At 40.5% G+C, this 18,556-nt stretch overlaps 2 protein-coding genes across 38 annotated transcripts in view; one reads left to right on the forward strand and one right to left on the reverse strand.

Annotated features, from left to right (window-relative positions):
- Positions 1–7,920, reverse strand: part of POGZ (pogo transposable element derived with ZNF domain) — a 59,145-nt gene extending 51,225 nt beyond the window's left edge. For 31 of the 37 annotated variants that reach the window (XM_043535501.1, XM_043535500.1, XM_043535498.1 and 28 more), the window contains exon 1: positions 7,611–7,878. The gene's annotated coding sequence lies outside the window, so the exon portion shown is untranslated. Of the gene's footprint in view, positions 1–7,610 lie in introns of all 37 variants that reach the window. The other 6 variants (XM_007068117.4, XM_043535490.1, XM_007068116.4 and 3 more) reach the window with 6 other exon arrangements.
- The window catches only part of SELENBP1 (selenium binding protein 1), a 49,835-nt gene continuing 37,876 nt past the window's right edge, over positions 6,598–18,556 (forward strand). The window contains exon 1 of the mRNA XM_043535503.1: positions 6,598–6,764. The gene's annotated coding sequence lies outside the window, so the exon portion shown is untranslated. The remainder of the gene's footprint in view (positions 6,765–18,556) is intronic.

The raw sequence follows: 18,556 nt of genomic DNA on the forward strand, positions 1-18,556 counted from the left end.
ACATTTGAACTGATTTTAAAAAATCCAAAAACATGAGATAGATCTATGCATGTTTCTAGTAGGTCACTGTCTCAATTAACCAATGCCTGCACATTTGTGATTTTAAATATTCATCCTCTTAGAAACATCTAGAAAAGAATTCCATGCAATACTTCTTGGACAAAGCTCCTCTGAGATAATAAAAGAATGGTGACACTTAAAACAGTAACCATTTGTCTGGAGTCGTATTACTCCGTACTAAATGAGCAACAGTGCCTAGACATTATATTGACGGGCACTTTATAAATATTTAAGACAGACAGTCAGATCTCAGAGTAGCAGCCGTGGTAGTCTGTATCCACAAAAAGAACAGTAGTACTTGTGGCACCTTAGAGACTAACAAATTTAGTTGAGCATAAGCTTTCGTGGGCTACAGCCCACTTCATAGAATCATAGAATATCAGGGTTGGAAGGGACCTCAGGAGCTCATCTAGTCCAACCCCCTGCTCAAAGCAGGACCAAACCCCAACTAAATCATCCCAGCCAGATTCATCATTCATCAGATGCATGCAGTGGAAAATACAGTAGGACGATTTTATATACAAAGAAAACATGAAACAATGGGTGTTACCATGCACACTATAACAAGAGTGATCAGGTAAGGTAAGCTATTACCAGCAGGAGAGAAAAAAAACTTTTTGTAGTGATAATCAAGGTGGGCCATTTCCAGCAGTTGACAAGAACGCCTGAGGAACTGTAGGGGGGGGGAAAATAAACATGGGGAAATAGTTTTACTTTGTGTAATGACACATCCACTCCCAGTCTTTATTCAAGCCTAATTTAATGGTGTCCAGTTTGCAAATTAATTCCAAATTCAGCAGCCTCTCACTGGAGTCTGTTTTTGAAGTTTTTTTGTTGTAATATTGCGACTTTTACGTCTGTAATCGAGTGACCAGAGAGATTGAAGTGTTCTCTGACGGGTTTTTGAATGTTATAATTCTTGTCGTCTGATTTCTGTCCAATTATTCTTTTGAGATTGTAGAGATTGTCCGGTTTGGCCAATGTACATGGCAGAGGGGCATTGCTGGCACATGATGGCATATATCACATTGGTAGATGTGCAGGTGAACGAGCCTCTGACAGCGTGGCTGATGTGATTAGGCCCTATGATGATGTCCACTGAATAGATATGTGGACACAGTTGGCAACGGGCTTTGTTGTAAGGACAGGTTCCTGGATTAGTGGTTCTGTTGTGTGGTTGCTGGTGAGTATTTGCTTCAGTTTGGGGGGCTGTCTGTAAGCATGCATGGTATGTCTATCCACTAAGGCAAAAGCTATGAAGTTTAAAATTACATTAAGGAAATCTTTCCACGCATGATTAAGAATACATAATTCAACACCTCATAATTATTCAAAAGACGCTGAAGTAAAACATTAAAGAGACTGTAGCTACAAGCTTCCTTTGACACTAACTTGCATTAAATGCATGGTATTTCATCTGTTCATATCAACTCAACTAAGAAAATGTCTTCTCTCTTCTACAATGTAGCAGCTTTGTTTTTCATAGCTTTGATCTTGAATATTTTTGTAAGTAAGAAGCCCTTGCTCAATAAAATGATTAATCCCAGTAATAAATACTCTACATTTAGCTCTTCAGCTCATAACAGGCAGATTGCTTGCTTGCAAATATGGATGCCAAAAAAAAACCCAACAATCACTAAATGTGCTAAATATACTACAAGAAATAAACCATTTTAGATGCATTTCCCCCCCGCTGTCAGTTGAAACGTGAAAAAGACTTTTATGGTGTTGAAAGCCAGTGTATATTAATTATACATAATTAATTGGCACTATTACAAAATATGGCCCCTTTGGCTTATGTGGACCAACATGGCTCATATTCATCTTTACCACAAGGAAAAAAAATCATTAAGCCAATGATCATTCTGTTCTTGTATTAAAAAGATTAGCATTTGATTATACATTCTGCTAAACCAGCTACCTTCACTGGTGGAGAGCCAGCAATAAAAATTTGAATTTGCATCCAAGTAGACAGATTACCCTAAATTTGAGAAAGGTCTTTTTCCTTCTCGCCTAGCAGCAAAAAGCTGCTTGTCTCTTTTCTAATTTCAGCTGAAATTTGGCATCTGCTCTAGGCTCCAATTTGTATTTATTAAAATTAATAAACTGCCATCCTGTACAATTAGATAGATATAACATATAACAATTATGAACTGCGATTTTTCTCCAGAAAGCTTGACAAAACAACTAGAAAGAAGAAGAGTTTTTCTTTGTTAGTTTAGTGCTATTTTTAAACCTTCACAAAGCATCTCACCAAACAAAATTCAGTTAATTCAAATCCTACCACCAAAAAAAGGCCACAAATTAAGGACCTGATTCTCAACTAATATAAGTTTTATCCTGGTGTAGCTCCATTAACTTCAATGTAGTTAGTAGTAATTTATACAGATGTAAGTAAGTGAAGAGAATCAGGTCCCAAATGTGTTTCACTATCAGAAGCACCTGTGGGTACTGAATTCTACATGACAGCTGTAAAATAAGGCAGCTGTAGCTCACTGAAGTGATATCTAGGTCATGAGCTTATATATTTACTATTTCTTTCTCAAGTCTACATTACTTGACACAAAATGAGTTACACCCCCAGGCCTCTCCATTCAAAAACTTTTTTAAGGACTGCAAATTCAAGATTCTCTCTACAGTATTCTTGAAAACTTGCATGACAGGACATGCTATTGGTGTACAAGCTTTAAATAAAGTTTTTAATTTAAAACAAAAAATCTATATAAATCAGCACTTGTTAGGCCACTGCTGGTAGTCCACTTTCTGCTAAATAGTGACATCATCTCCAACACAGGCAGTCTTGGGGACAGAATACAAGTGAATTTCCATCATACTTTATGGGTTGTTAAAAAACAACTTTGTTTTAAGATTAAATAATATTTTCTATTTCTATAGCACCATTTATTCCAGAAATTCAAAGCTTTTTACAAACATTAATTAATCCTCACAACATCCACATGAAGTAGAGAAGTATTTTTATAACCATTTTATAGATAGGGGAAACTGAGGCAAGGAGCTGTGAATTGACTTGCCCAGGATCAAATATAGCAACTTATATAAGAGCATTAAAGAGACTCAAGAAGCTTTAACTTCTGGTCCTTGCTGCAACCACTAGTTAATACTGTCTCACTCAGCATAAAGCCCTCCTCATTATTAAAACCAGAATCAAAGCAAAATGGAAAAAGATTTCCAGTATCTGACCTTTCAGCTCCCCCAAATTAATGAACTGCAAATTATGTCATTTTAAACAACATTCACCACCACCAGTGCTCACAAATGTGGATTTTAATTTAAAAAATTTTATTCACAAATACAACAAACATGGTGAGAGAAGTATTTGACTTCATGTGAATTTACACATATAAAATGAAGGCAGTGATCTTTTAAAACAAGGGAACTTGCAGGGATGATAAATCTAAGTATTGGACCATATCATGTTGTTAATTAATTTTTTAGACAAAACTCTGCATTATTCCAACAGGGATCTTACACTCATGGCCCACTGTTTGCAATTTAAGACTGAATGCTCATCATGGAAATAACACTAAAACAGGAATGTAATTTAATCTGAACACAACATAGCAAATTTATGAACCCTGATTTAAAAGTCTGGATTTATTTCTCTGCAAAGAATATGCCAGAACAATTTTAGTTTGAACGCAAAGAGCTCAAATCCTGCAAGTCTTAGGCAAAATATTCACTGAAGGCAATGGGCCCTGGTTCATCATTGCCCTGCAACCCCCCTTATGCCAACTAAGGTAAACTGGTGGAAAAGACCCATACTACAAGTGAAAGCCTCTCCAGGAGATCTTTGCAACTGCTCTCAGGCTCTCAACCAGGGGGCATTCTGGGATGGCGATAGGAGAGGAGATGTGTCAGGGGCAAGAGGCATGCCCCGCACACACCTGTGCCCCGATGATTCTGTGCCTACAAAAATGTTCACAGAAGCTACTGAAGCAGATGCACGATTTGGGCTATCCTAGTTGAGAACAGGGTTGAATTAGTAGATGCACAAACTGCCTTCTCTCTGTCCCTTCACTAGTGTAGAATCTAATCCAACGAGTTTTGACTAAGAATTGCAGGATTTGACCCAAGATTATTACCTGTATCCCAGAAGATTAATTTTTAACACTAAATTATATAAGCTTTGTGCACATTCCTTGCCAAACAAGTTCATCACCTTTTTTTACACCAGTCTGGATTTTCTCCCAAAGATTTTATTCAAGGGCACTTATTATATATCCCAGCTAATATTTCAGTCCTCTTCTGCAACTCTGTTGTTTTTCTCAGTGTGAAAAAATATCACCTGCATTAATATGTAATTGCCATTTATATTTTCTTTCCCATTTACTAAAGAACAAGACAAGGATAGGCCTGAAAACAAAATAAAGTAAAAAAAAAAAGAATGGAACCCCCTCACTTGAAAAACAAAACTAAAACCCTAACGATGCTTCATTTGGTTCTTTATCAAGGACAACATTAGACATAAATGGAATGTATAAATGCATCGAGTCAACACCTCTCCCTCCCCTAAGCCCATCTCTTCTCTCCATCCCACCTCCCTTCTTGCCTCCACACATCCCCCTCACCTAAACTGTCATCTTGGCTCTTGTCTTCTGTATGTTGTCCCCCATTTGGATTGCAAGCATTCAGGGACAAGGAATATGTTTTATCTTTATGAGAGCTATGATAATTGATGGCACTGGTATGTTTCTTAATAACATATAATAAATTAATCCCATGATTAGGGCAGGATATATTCCTCTGCTATTTGAGACAAATCCTGCAAACCTTACGCTGGCAAAACGCCCACTGACTTTAAGGAGTATTTTGCCAAGACAGGATATTGGATATAAAACTGATACCAGACTGGATATTAGTTGAAAAGCAAAGAATCAATAATGGGTTTTATGATGTTTTGATTGTTATTGATATGACTATTTTGATGCTTTTTACAGCACCTCAGGTGAAGTTCGTGGGGGGAGAGAGTTGTATGATATGTCAGAGTCTAACAGTTACCTCCTCTATGGTAAGGCAAATTTACTTTTCATTGGTTGATGTGGTTCATTTTAGTTCACTGGCTACCAGGATTACTTTAAAGAGCATATTAAAATGTGTACAAATGTTATCACTTTGGTTTGTTACATGTTTTATTAAAGGCTTTCAAGTGCAATTAGCTACTAATTAAAAATGTATTATTATTGTACATTAAATTATCATCTGCTCTTACATTTTGAACTGCAAAAGAAAAAATTATATTTAACTTGCTTTCTGATATACTTGTGCATCTAGTCTCGCCTTATAATTTTGGTGTCTCATATAAGAGATCCAGGCTATGGGAGAGACTTGCTGGGAGACTGGGCCTGCCCATGAACTTTGCAAGTCTGTTCAGTCTAGGTTCTTATAACATGCTCATCACCTTTGGCACTGATCTGGCAAATGGCTCTGTGCAGGAGGACCCAAAAAGAACCCCACTGACTTCCACAGGGCTCTTTGTTAGTAGTTATGAGCATCACTAATACGCAAAAAGAAAAGGAGTACTTGTGGGACCTTAGAGACTAACAAGTTTATTTGAGCATAAGCTTTCGTGAGCTACAGCTCCCTTCATCGGATGCATTCAATGGAAAATACAGTGTATATAAATCTCCCCACTGTATTTTCCACTGAATGCATCCGACGAAGCGAGCTGTAGCTCACGAAAGCTTATGCTCAAATAAATTTGTTAGTCTCTAAGGTGCCACAAGTACTCCTTTTCTTTTTGTGAATACAGACTAACACGGCTGCTAGTCTGAAACTTGTCACTAATACTCAGACACTAATTATTCCCCTTCTCTTTCAACTGGGTTCATGTGTCCAGATCCCTGAATGCACAATGTATCCATATATACACATAAGCGGGGGGAGGGAGGGCAGCAACCATAACATTTGCAGAACCCCAACCAAGACTGGGGCTCCAAGCAGATAGGGGCTGGAGGCCATCTGGAATAATGTGGTGGGTAGATGAGCCAGGTAGTGTCTTATGTAATTCACTCTGATGTGTGATTCAGAAATGTGCAGAGATACACGTTGTGAGGCAGACTGTTAATTTCTGTGACCTCCAAACTGCTGGACAGTGGGTAGCGGGATATCGAAAGGAGCAGGGCCATTAGTCTCAAACGCCTGCAGGATGTCCCCCAAAAGGAATGGCAGCCCTGCAAGAATAAGTCATTTGTGCCCTGCTTGATGTGTCTTGGTGACAGCAACTGCTGCCAAGTTCATAAAGCAGAGAGCTTGTTGTTGGTGCATGTGGGATGTTGATGTCTGTGCCCCATCCCCATGTATTCTTCACACCACGTCCTGGCGAAATGGGGGTAAGCAGAGGGCAAGTTAAAAGATTCCCTAATGTCAGGTGTCCGAGGTTTCTCAGACATCCACCCATATCAGACCATCTGAAGGGAGAAAAGCAGCGGAGAAGCTAAATGGTTCCACATCACGCTGGGAGGAGTGACAAGCATGTTATGGGGACCTCCACGTTCATTGAGGCAGCCAGGCTGAGGGGAGCCACCCTCACTCCCTGGGAGGGAAGTGGCTTGCACGCTAAGGAGACCTGACCCCCTCCGCTCTGTGGAGCACAAGCATGCCCAGAGCAACCCCTCACTGAGGCAGTTGGGCCAAGCGGTATCCTCTGAGAGTGACAGCCAGGCTAAGGGGACCCCATCGTTGAGGTGAGTAGGCAAAGGGGGGCTCACTCCGAGGATCAGGAGGAGCAGCAGGAAGGCCAACCCACCCCACACTATCACAGAGGCAACTAGGTGGACTCCCCCAGTTCATTTTCATTAAAAAGGATGGGGATAGCACCTTCCCCCCAGAAATAAAAACACACTAGCTTCCATTTATTGTGGCTGCTTGGGAAGAAAAGGTAGAGAAAATAATCCCTGTGCCCAACATGGCCGCCCACCCAGCAGCAGCCCTAGGAAGGGGGTGGGAGGCACGGAGACAAGGGAGTCTGCAATCCTTCTCCCCGCAGCGACGGGAACCAGCATGAGGGGAGCGTGGGAGGCACTTTAGGACGGCGCATGGGTTGCTCTGTGCAGTGTTTAACCCGTTATGTTCGTCTCCAGCCAGCCGAGAGGAGAGGGGACGGGGGGGGGGCTGACGCGGAGGGAGCAGCCGGGGCCGTATCACTCCCCTCCCTTCAGAGGGAGGAGGGGGTATGCGGATCACTCCGCCTCCCCAGTCAGCGAAGACGAGAGAGCGAGCAAGTAGATATTCCGCCGCCCAGCGGGAGCAGCTCCTCCCCCCTCCCCTCAGGAACCCCGATCCCTCCCTCACCGGGGCTCGCGCTCCCTCCCCGCTAAGCGCGTCTGGCGGCCGCTTTGTGTACGGCGCGCGCTGCCCACCCCCCACCCGCTCACAGACCCGGGCGGTTCGAACCGGTTCCAACGGTCACCGCCACCCGCATTCTTGTCGTGCGCGCGCGCCGCCAACCTCTCCCCCCCGTGACCCCCCCCCGGAGTCTGATTGATTCTGCAGCGTCCGCCCCCCCACATAACGGACTCGCGCCAACTCACCTTTCTCTCCGTCTCCCGCCGCTGCCGCCGCCTCCTCAGCCGAGCTTGGCTCGTTCGCACACGCTCTTAAAGTGACACGCACCCCACACAACCTCTTACAGGGCGAAGTGGCCGGGCGGGGAGCGCAGGTTGCATGAGCTCCCCCCAAATATTTTTGCCCCCCTTTCCGAAAAAAAGAAGCTGCGGGTTGATACACACAGAAAGGACCAACAGACACACACACACACACAAAAAGGGGACCGGACCGGCGGAGGGATACGGTGATGTCATTTCCTCCTCTACTCCAATGCCTTCTTCTGATTGGCTGACTGAGGTGACATCACTGGGACCAAGGCGCATCCTAACTTGTCATGGGGAAGTTTGTCTGAGGCACAAATTTTGGGGGGATTCTCTGGCAGGGAGGTTGATTATAGAAGGGGACTTTTTTTTTTAGGTTGATCCCACTGGCATGTCCAGGAATGACTGGGAAGATGGAGATTTGGGGGGAGGGAACCTGGAAGTGGCCAGTGCTGCCTTTTAAGGGCCTTGTGGCGAGCCGGTCTGCCTGGGTTGTGCTGCCTGATGAAGGCCAAATAGTTAATGGTCCAAACTGGTATCCAATGTATCCTAACTTTTCCTACAGCTAGCAAAGGGAGTTTGGAGGCAGGACTTGAACCCACCACCTGCAGCGGGTATTGCCTTTGGCGTGGCTAGCGACATGGCAACGTCTCAAACCCATCGCCTGCACCACTTATTGGCTTTGGCATGATTAATGATATGGCTGAATCTCAAGCCCAACATCTGCAGCAGGTATTGGCTTTGACATGGTTAATGGTGTGACTCTCGAGCTCACCAGCTGCAGCAGGTATTGATTTTGGCCTCGTTAGTAACATGGCAAGGTGCCAAATACACCACCTGCAGAGGATATAGGCTTTTGGGTGGTTGGCAACATGGCTAAATCTGGAACTGAGCCCAACACCTGCAGTAGTTAATGGCTTTTGGGTGGTTTGCAATATGGCTGGCACTAGAACTCCCCACCTGCAAGATACAATGTTATTTGATGGTGTAGTAACATGGTTGGGTTTCAAACATGTCACTGGCAGCCTTCCTCCCCCTCCTACCCTTATTGGTGTAGCCACAGGATTCAAACCCATCACCCAAAACAAGTAACATTTCTTTGATAGCTAGTGATGTGGTTGGGATTAGAATCTGCAGCCTGGAGCGTATAGGAGTTTTTTGTGGTTAGCCATGTGTCTGCAACTTCAAGCTACACTTGTAGCAGGTAACTACTTTTGGTGATTAGTGACATGGCCAAAATCTGAATCACTTTTTAGTCAGTCAAGACCAAAAGTCATTATCAACAGACATTTTGGGGCCTCCGTGATAGGAGTTGGAGTTAAAAAACAGTTTCATGTCCTCTCCATAAAACCCATAATTCCATCAGTATTTGGCTCTAATTTCTTCCCTCACTGGCAGCTTGAGCAAAGAGACCAAGGAATAAATGGACCCTGGACATTGAACATCTCTGCTGTCCTCCAGGGGGATTGTTGCAGGACAGGACTCAGGCACACTGACATGGAGATCAGAGAGTGTATAGCAAAACTATAGGCACTGCCCAAGTGGCTATAAAAGCCCTGTTCAGCAGGATGCTTAAGCACATGCCTAACTTTAAGTATGTGATTAATCCCAGTATAGTCATTGAGACTACTCAGAGCTTAAAGTTAGGCACTTTTGCTGGATCAGCACCATAGACTTTTGATTTCTAGCACATTACATCAATGGCTAAAATTCTCACACAGACATGAAATGTTTTAAATCCTTAATAATAGTAATCACATTTATAATTAATACATACATTTAATAATAATCAGTAATACATTTTATAGTAACCACATACAATTACAAAATGAACAATGACAGTATGCTTAACTGATAATACACATAACAGTAATCAAATCAAACATTGTTATTACGAATATATATTTAACAATAATAAATGTGTCATTAATATTTTACATTTATCAATACTGAACAATAATATATTAAAATAAATTAATTATTTTGTGTAATAGTAAATAGTTCACTTATATATTTGTTAATCACTATTAATAAATAGCTATTTACATCTTCAGTGCACATTAAAAACATTAACTTATGTTTTCTCACAACACTCCTGTGAAGTTGGTCTGCCCAAATGGACCAACTTAATGAGGCATGCACCTGTTGCTAGCATGTTATTTATTATCCTGGAATTTATTAAACATGCATATTAGTCTTCTTCTGATGGACCACTATGAATTACCAATCACTGTTCCCAGCTCACACTATGCATCAGGTTACTCAACCACTTACTGGTGGGAAGTGTTTGCATGTAACTACCTGTGTATCACTTCTCTACCATTTAAAGTTCCAAATCTCTGCTAGGGTATTTCCACTGAAGTCAACAATAGTAGTAATAATGTGTATTTATTTGTTTATTTGGCACTGCTAGGCACTGCAATCGTACAACCCCAATCATGGTTCTGCACCCCACTGTGTTAGGTGCTGTACAAAGGAATCATGTAATGAAATACCAGCAATTTTTGCTTGCTTTTTCCATGAACATTTTCTGGAGCTAGCTGCACAAAGAGTGAAATATTTATGAAACGAAAATTAAGAACAGTTCCCTGAAGTTAACACTTCGAAATGGAAATGTTAATAAAATGTCTCTACAAGGAATTGAGATATCATTAAAATAATGGATCTAAAAATGGGAATGTTTTATAACAATAACAGATCAATAACTATTGTGGTAAACACTTAAAAATCAACATTTACCACACCACAAGATTTGATTTCTCTATTGTATTTACAATATTTCTTAGTGAATCCTGCTGTTTTCTATTCTATGATCTCTGTCTTCATCCAATGTATACAATTAAGATATCAAGTTCAAGATGAGCCTAATAAGCAAGACAAAAAGAAGTAGAGGATTTAACTGTATGCAGTCACCTCAGTACTGACAAGTTGTTTTTAACTGTGTGGTGGGTACATGTGAAACAAAAGGGAAGACAATGCCACTTTAGGCCATGTATCAAGCTTAGGATTTCCTGGTTGCCACTGTGCTGCTCACTAGGCCGCTCAGAAATTCACAGTGATAGTAGAGTTAGGATTCAGATACTCATGCTCCAAAAAGCTCAGACAGATGTCTGAGAATAAGGGAGAATCTTCCTTAACTGATGGCAGTGTAGGGTTTATGACACACAACTGATCACTCCTGATTCTACCCAGCAAAGAACATTAGCACACAAACACTGGCAAGTTAGTTAGGAATAATATAGATTTTTGGATTTAGGACATACTACTAAATAGAATAAAAAGGCCCAGTAGGCTTACTATTAAATTTATCAGTCTCTAAAGAAAATTAACTATTTATCTGAGAGCTAGTCTTCATGGAAAAACGGGTGGAGGTGAGGTCCAGGTGTGTCAACTAATCTTGACCTACCTATGTCATTATTCCTAGCATGGATGCATTGTAATGCCTTTTAACACAATTGAACAGGTTGAGATACGTACCCCAACCTAACCTCGACACATTTGTCTAGTGTAGACTAGCCCTTAAATTACCGTTTAGCAAAAGTACGAGTGACACAGCAAAGATTAATTGATACATCAAACTAGCTGTTCCAAAGATAGTAAATTGGAGCATTGTGTTTAGCTTCTGCAGTCTGCCAGTTTTCTTGGAAGCCTGCCATGTAGGGTTTTTGCCATGAGTCTAAAATTGGAACCACCTGCAGCTTGGTTGGTGTCAAGGCAAGAACTCAAAAGGTTTCAACATGTGGTTTCCTAACCACTGAGAAAGTCATTGTAAGGGTGTACTATAGCTTGAAAATGGAACAACAGAAAGCTTTGTTATATCATTTCACAAGCAGTTTTTCACACCGTATAGTCTGGGGCTGACTGGAAGAGGTCCACAAAGCAGAAGTTGCCGCTTGGGATTATGATTTTATTGTTATTTGGGTGAAACAAATTTATTGAACACATCAGGATTTGGTGGTTTAGAACTTTAAAGAGGCACAAGCAATTATACTTCTGACTAAAATGTTTTTCCTACTAATAGTCTCAATTCAGCAAGGTACTTAAGTATGTGCCTAACTTTAAGCATGAGAGTCCCACTGGCAATCTAAAATGCCCAGCATTACTATAATTGACAGATTAGGGGCAAATTTTCCCCTCTTATTTTTTTCAATTTATTTTATACATTTGTCAGCACTTTGAATATAGTAAGACTTGCTATTTCCTTTTTATTCTTGAGATGCTGTTCTCTCTCTACTCATGCAGTTGAATTCATATGTGGGATCTAGAATGATTTTATTTGTGATAAATTAATATATATTTGAGATTTCTTGAGAACTGAAAGTTTCAGACTTCTGCATGTTTTAGTATTGCACTTAATTTAGAAGCTTTAAACATAAGAACAGCCACACTGGGTCAGACCAAAGGTCCATCTAGTCCAATATCCTGTCTTTTGACAGTGACCAGTGCCTGGTGCCCTAGAGGGAATGAACAGAACAGGTAATCATCAAGTGATCCATCCCCTGTCACCCATTCCAGCTTCTGGCAAACAAAGGCTAAGGACACCACTGATGGACCTTTCCTCTGTGAATTTAAGTTTAAAAACTTTGCCTTTCTTTCCTCCCAAATAAACATTGAAATAAATGCCTCCATCTTTCTAAAATAAGCCTCCCTAATCTCCATGAGAAGCATCTGAGAGAGAGCATTCATCTGTTGAGGAGAAATCAACAGCATTACTTTACCCCACAAGATTTGTATTTCCACCTGCCAGAATCTACCTTAATATTTTGCATAATCAGATCCTAATAATACCTAGCCATATTAATTTGTTTAACTTAATCCTTAAATAAATCAAGTTATTTGTTACTCATTTAAATTTACAAGGTATAAAAATGGCTGAATTGCTAATTCTTGGTAAGAATAAAATTTTGATTAAGAATTGTTTAGTTTATATCTATAGATTCCCCCCATCCCCTCCCAACCTTACCCCGCCCCCCCACTCCCTCAAACCAAACCTCCATGATTTTTAAATTTTCATGAATAATATTCCTTGGATCACTCACTTACTGATTAAGTATTAGTTACTGTTATTTAGTATGTCTGCATAACAACAGAATTAAATCAGAATAACATTTAAAAATGCAGTCTGCCGCCCATTCTAGCACCAGAAGTTCCTTTCTGTATTGGATAATGACTTCTGAGGGTTCCAAAGCAGTGGCAATCAGAGGTAGTCCTACCTTGTGTACCTGTGAAGTAAGAAAGGAGATCTTAAACCATATATCTGTAATAGGATTGTGAATAAATGTAATCAAACATCTGAACTTTGACACAGTGTTCCTAAGGTCACAGTCTAGACACAATCATTCAGCTGTCAAAGGCCTAATGTCTAATGATATCATTGCCAGTTGATTTCAATTATCTTTAGACTCCAATATGATACAGAAGCCAATAGTTTTTTGAGATTATCTGATGCTTGCTTCTCTGGAATAACCCCCTCCTGACCTCTTTCCCTATAATTTTATTTAAACTATTACCCACGATTTTAGTAGGTACTTTGTAGTCTGTGTTTCACCACAAGGCTATTTTGTAATTAATACATGGCTTTTGGTCTTTTTAAAGTTTATAAATGAAGAAGACCACAGCTTCAGTCTTGGTATCTGATAAAAGTATTCTTTCATTAAATATACCCACCAGATATTGAGTCCAAAAAGTCCTCCATCTGGTGTACAAAATTCCTCTAGTAAGCTATCTTCTCCTGCAAAGTTATACATTTTCAACCTCTTGATATAACTTAATGTAGCAAATAGCCAAGAAAATGAGCACATGAAAAATTGGGAATTTAATTTTAAAGCTATCTGGAAATTATATAATCCAATGAAGAGAGTTGGTACTTTATTTTCAGCACAGCAATCAACATTTACTAAAGAATAAATTATATTTATTGTCATGTGTTTTTTATTAAATGGTTCTGAATTGCAACTAAGCACTCGATTGTCACTAGCCCTATGTGCTGGTTTGCTCCCTTGTGCCGGCTTTCCCTGCTGCTGCTCACAGTACTTGAAGGGAAACAGACTCCAACACCACTTTCTACAAGCCATTACCCTCTGATCCCACTGAGGGTTACCAAAAGAAACTACATCATTTGCTCAAGAAACTCCCTGAAAAAGCACAAGAACAAATCCGCACAGACACACCCCTGGAACCCCAACCAGGGGTATTCTGTCTGCTACCCAAGATCCATAAACCTGGAAATCCTGGACACCCCATCATCTCAGGCATTGGCACCCTGACAGCAGGATTGTCTGGCTATGTAGACTCCCTCCTCAGGCCCTACACTACCAGCACTCCCAGCTATCTTCAAGACACCACTGACTCCCTGAGGAAACTACAATCTATCATGATCTTCCTGAAAACACCATCCTGGCCACTATGGATGTAGAAGCCCTCTACACCAACATTCCACACAAAGATGGACTACAAGCCGTTAGGAACACTATCCCCGATAATGTCACGGCAAACCTGGTGGCTGAACTTTGTGACTTTGTCCTCACTCATAACTATTTCACATTTGGGGACAATGTATACCTTCAAATCAGCGGCACTGCTATGGGTACCCGCATGGCCCCACAATATGCCAACATTTTTATGGCTGACTTAGAACAACGTTTCCTCAACTCTCGTCCCCTAATGCCCCTACTCTACTTGCGCTACATTGATGACATCTTCATCATCAGGACCCATGGAAAAGAAGTCCTTGAGGAATTCCACCATGATTTCAACAATTTCCATCCCACCATCAACCTCAGCCTGGACCAGTCCACACAAGAGATCCACTTCCTGGACACTACGGTGCTAATAAGCGATGGTCACATAAACACGACCCTATACCGGAAACCTACTGACCGCTATTCCTACCTACATGCCTCCAGCTTTTATCCAGACCACACCACACAATCCATTGTCTACAGCCAAGCTCTATGATACAACCGCATTTGCTCCAACCCCTCAGACAGAGACAAACACCTACAAGATCTTTATCAAGCATTCTTACAACTACAATACCCACCTGCTGAAGTGAAGAAACAGATTGACAGAGCCAGAAGAGTACTCAGAAGTCACCTACTCCAGGACAGGTCCAACAAAGAAAATAACAGAACGCCACTAGCCATCACCTTCAGCACCCAACTAAAACCTCTCCAACGCATCATCAGGGAACTATAACCTATCCTGAAGGATGACCCATCACTCTTACAGATCTTGGGAGACAGGCCAGTCCTTGCTTACAGACAGCCCTCCAACCTGAAGCAAATACTCACCAGCAACCACACACCACACAACAGAACCACTAACCCAGGAACCTATCCTTGCAACAAAGCCTGTTGCCAACTGTGTCCACATATCTATTCAGGGGACACCATCATACGGCCTAATCACATCAGCCACACTATCAGAGGCTCGTTCACCTGCACATCTACCAATGTGATATATGCCATCATGTGCCAGCAATGCCCCTCTGCCATGTACATTGGCCAAACTGGACAGTCTCTACGTAAAAGAATAAATGGACACAAATCAGACGTCAAGAATGATAACATTCAAAAACCAGTCGGAGAACACTTTAATCTCTTTGGTCACTCGATTACAGACCTAAAAGTGGCAATACTTCAACAAAAAAACTTCAAAAACAGACTCCAAGGAGAGACTGTTGAATTGGAATTAATTTGCAAACTGGATACTGGATTTAGGCTTGAATAAAGACTGGGAGTGGATGTGTCATTACACAAAGTAAAACTATTTCCCCATGTTTATTCTCCCCCCACCACTGCTCCTTGGACATTCCTGTTAACTGCTGGAAATGGCCCACCTTGATTATGACTACAAAAGGTTTTTTTTGCCCCGCTCTCCTACTGGTAATAGCTCACCTTACCTGATCACTCTCGTTACAGTGTGCATGGTAACACCCATTGTTTCATGTTCTCTGTGTATATAAATCTCCCCACTGTATTTTCCACTGAATGCATCTGATGAAGTGAGCTGTAGCTCACCAAAGCTTATGCTCAACTAAATTTGTTAGTCTCTAAGGTGCCACAAGTACTCCTTTTCTTTCTGCAGACTCTGCAGAGCTGCTCTGTTCCCATCTATTGGAATTCTTTTCTGAGACCTTTTCCAATCGGTTCCCAAGAAATTAGCTGAGATCTGGACTTGCCACTGAGGTGTTGTTTTTTTTTAATTGGTATACAGCAACACTACACTAAGGTGATTAAACTCAAATGCAGGAGGAAGGGTGTAGGAGTTTACCACAGCGCCAAACGCTCATAATAAAAAAATCAAATTATATACGTACACTAATGCATACATATTCCATTTTGCATTGTATCACACATAATAATTGGTTTAATAATTTTTTTTAACCAATCCTTGTACAATTCCAGAAATGTCCACAAGCTACAAAATATGCTAGTAAACAAAGCTGCAGCTGCAAGCTTATCACACATTATTCTTCTTACTATTTCTTTGTCTTTTAACAACATGTTATTTACAAGGCCATTTGTAAATTCATGCTTTGTCCATTGTTAACCTCTATTTCCTTACTTCCGTTTTCTTTCATTGTTTATGCAAGGCCTATGCTGCCTTGCTTAAAAGCGTAGAGAGGTTTCATCCCCAAGATGGCCAACATAGGTACACTGCCCAACGTGTTGGTGTATGGGGTGCCAAGTATAGATCTGGTGCAGTTTACTAACTCCCTAGAGCAGCCAGGAAACTGGGAGAGAGATTGTGACTTCCTCCTGGGCTGTTCCAGAATCAGTTCTGCGCCTACCTACCCACCCATTACTCTGGGCAAATTGCTCTCTCACAATCTAGGCTGAAAGAAATATAGAGACAGAATGTGACACCCACTGGATAGTACTTACATCACAAGAGGTCTTGCTGAAATCAATGGGATTTTTTGTGGCGTAAGATACAACCAGTCAGTGATCAGTCAGTGTGAATGAGGGTATCACAGTCTGTCCCACAATAATTAGGAATTATGTTTCAGTGGAAATATTGCTTGACCTTTGTGTTTAGACTCCAGCGATTCCTTGTTGATGGCTTAACACCTCTTTGTTAAAGGAGCAACACAGTGCTTATGATTTTATCATGAGTCTTGCAATATTTGATGTTTTCCTTAAGACCCCAGCTGCTGGAATCAAGAGACTGTTGTTTTTGTTAAGTTTCAGAGTAGCAGCCGTGTTAGTCTGTATTCGCAAAAAGAAAAGGAGTACTTGTGGCACCTTAGAGATTAACCAATTTATTTGAGCATAAGCTTTCGTGAGCTACAGCAAAGTTGGGGTTTGTTTATGTTGCTTAATAATCATGAGATTTTAAAACAAACAATCTAATGATTTTGGGGGCCTGACTCCTGACTTTTGAGTGCTTGGGATTGGCAATACTGAAACAGCAATTTGCAAAGGGAATAAAGCAAGAACTTGAATATCACTTGTAAAAGGGGAAAAATGGTCTTAGCCCCTGGTTTGCATCTTTTTGATATATGGAAAGATCCCCCCCACTTTTTCCTTAACATAGGACATCCAGGTCTTGTATGGCTTGTTTTTCTTGGATGGCTAAAGAAGGGGCAGGTCTAGTACATCCTGGATACCAAGAAAATTGAACCTGATTAATTGCCAAGGGAAGTGATTTTCTTTTGACTGTTTCTTTGTTTTTATTAACACCTATTTAACCCAAACAGTTGGAAGTCTTTTGTTAAAGACTTCAGACTCTTAAAATTTAAAAAACAAAAAGGAGTACTTGTGGCACCTTAGAGACTAACAAATTTCGTAAGCTTATGCTCAAATAAATTTGTTAGTCTCTAAGGTGCCACAAGTACTCCTTTTCTTTTTGTGCATACAGACTAACACTGCTGCTACTCTGAAACCTTAAAATTTAAAGATTCAAAAGCCTTCAGTTTGCTCTCAGTCCACATCTCTGTGTCTTTCAAGGGAACACAACAGCAAAATTTGACATTCATGATATTTCAAGAACTTTTCAGGTGTTTTTTATGCAAATAAGGATGCAAGCTTTATTTTATTTCCTCTTTGGGGCATTTAAAAGGTTTTATTTGTTTGGGTTGTTTTTATTAGTTAAATGAGGTATTTCAGTATGAAGTCCCATGGGACTTTATCTGAGACAGCTGGAGGTATGCATCAGAAGTTACATAATAAAAATATTCCCTTTTAAGCATAAACCAGTCTATGGACAAGTTATAACCATAGAGTTCTCACTGAAATTTTTGGGTGCATTTGCATATTACTTGAGAATTTAATCTTTTATGGTTTAATAGGGTAAACAATTATTTAAATAAATTATTGGCCAATAAAGCTGAATATATATACATTGTGCAGATTAAACCTAAAGAATTATGATTCTTTTAAGAAGACGATAAGCATTTGACCTAGCAAATATGGAAACTAGAGACCATCAGGGCCCAGATCTTCAGCTGGTATAGGTCTCTTCTTATTATTCTGGAGAAAGCCTTATTGGATCTCAGAGATATAAATAAAGAGCTTGACTGCTTTTCTAGAAAGCTGCTAACACATGCTGATTAATCTTTTCTTAACTGTTTTTAATTCTGGTCTTGGACAACTGACAATATTATGAGCCAAAATGTGAGCTTGTTACTTGGGCAAACTCCCTGAGGAAAGACAGTAAAAAATTAGTAAAAAGTATGTTAAGGACCTCAGAATTTATATCCTAATGATCCAAAGGACCATAGGATTGGGTCCTGAACCAGAATATTTCTCTGGAGGAAGCTGTTGTGGCTATAAAAGTGGTTTTTTTAAATCAAAAGTTTTGTTTGTCTCATCAACTCCCAGCTGGGATTTCCTCTTGCAGTTTCTGTAAACATCCATTTGTTATAATTTCAGCATTACAAACCG

This window comes from Chelonia mydas, chromosome 24 (genome assembly GCF_015237465.2).
Source record: "Chelonia mydas isolate rCheMyd1 chromosome 24, rCheMyd1.pri.v2, whole genome shotgun sequence".
Taxonomy (NCBI): domain Eukaryota; kingdom Metazoa; phylum Chordata; order Testudines; family Cheloniidae; genus Chelonia; species Chelonia mydas.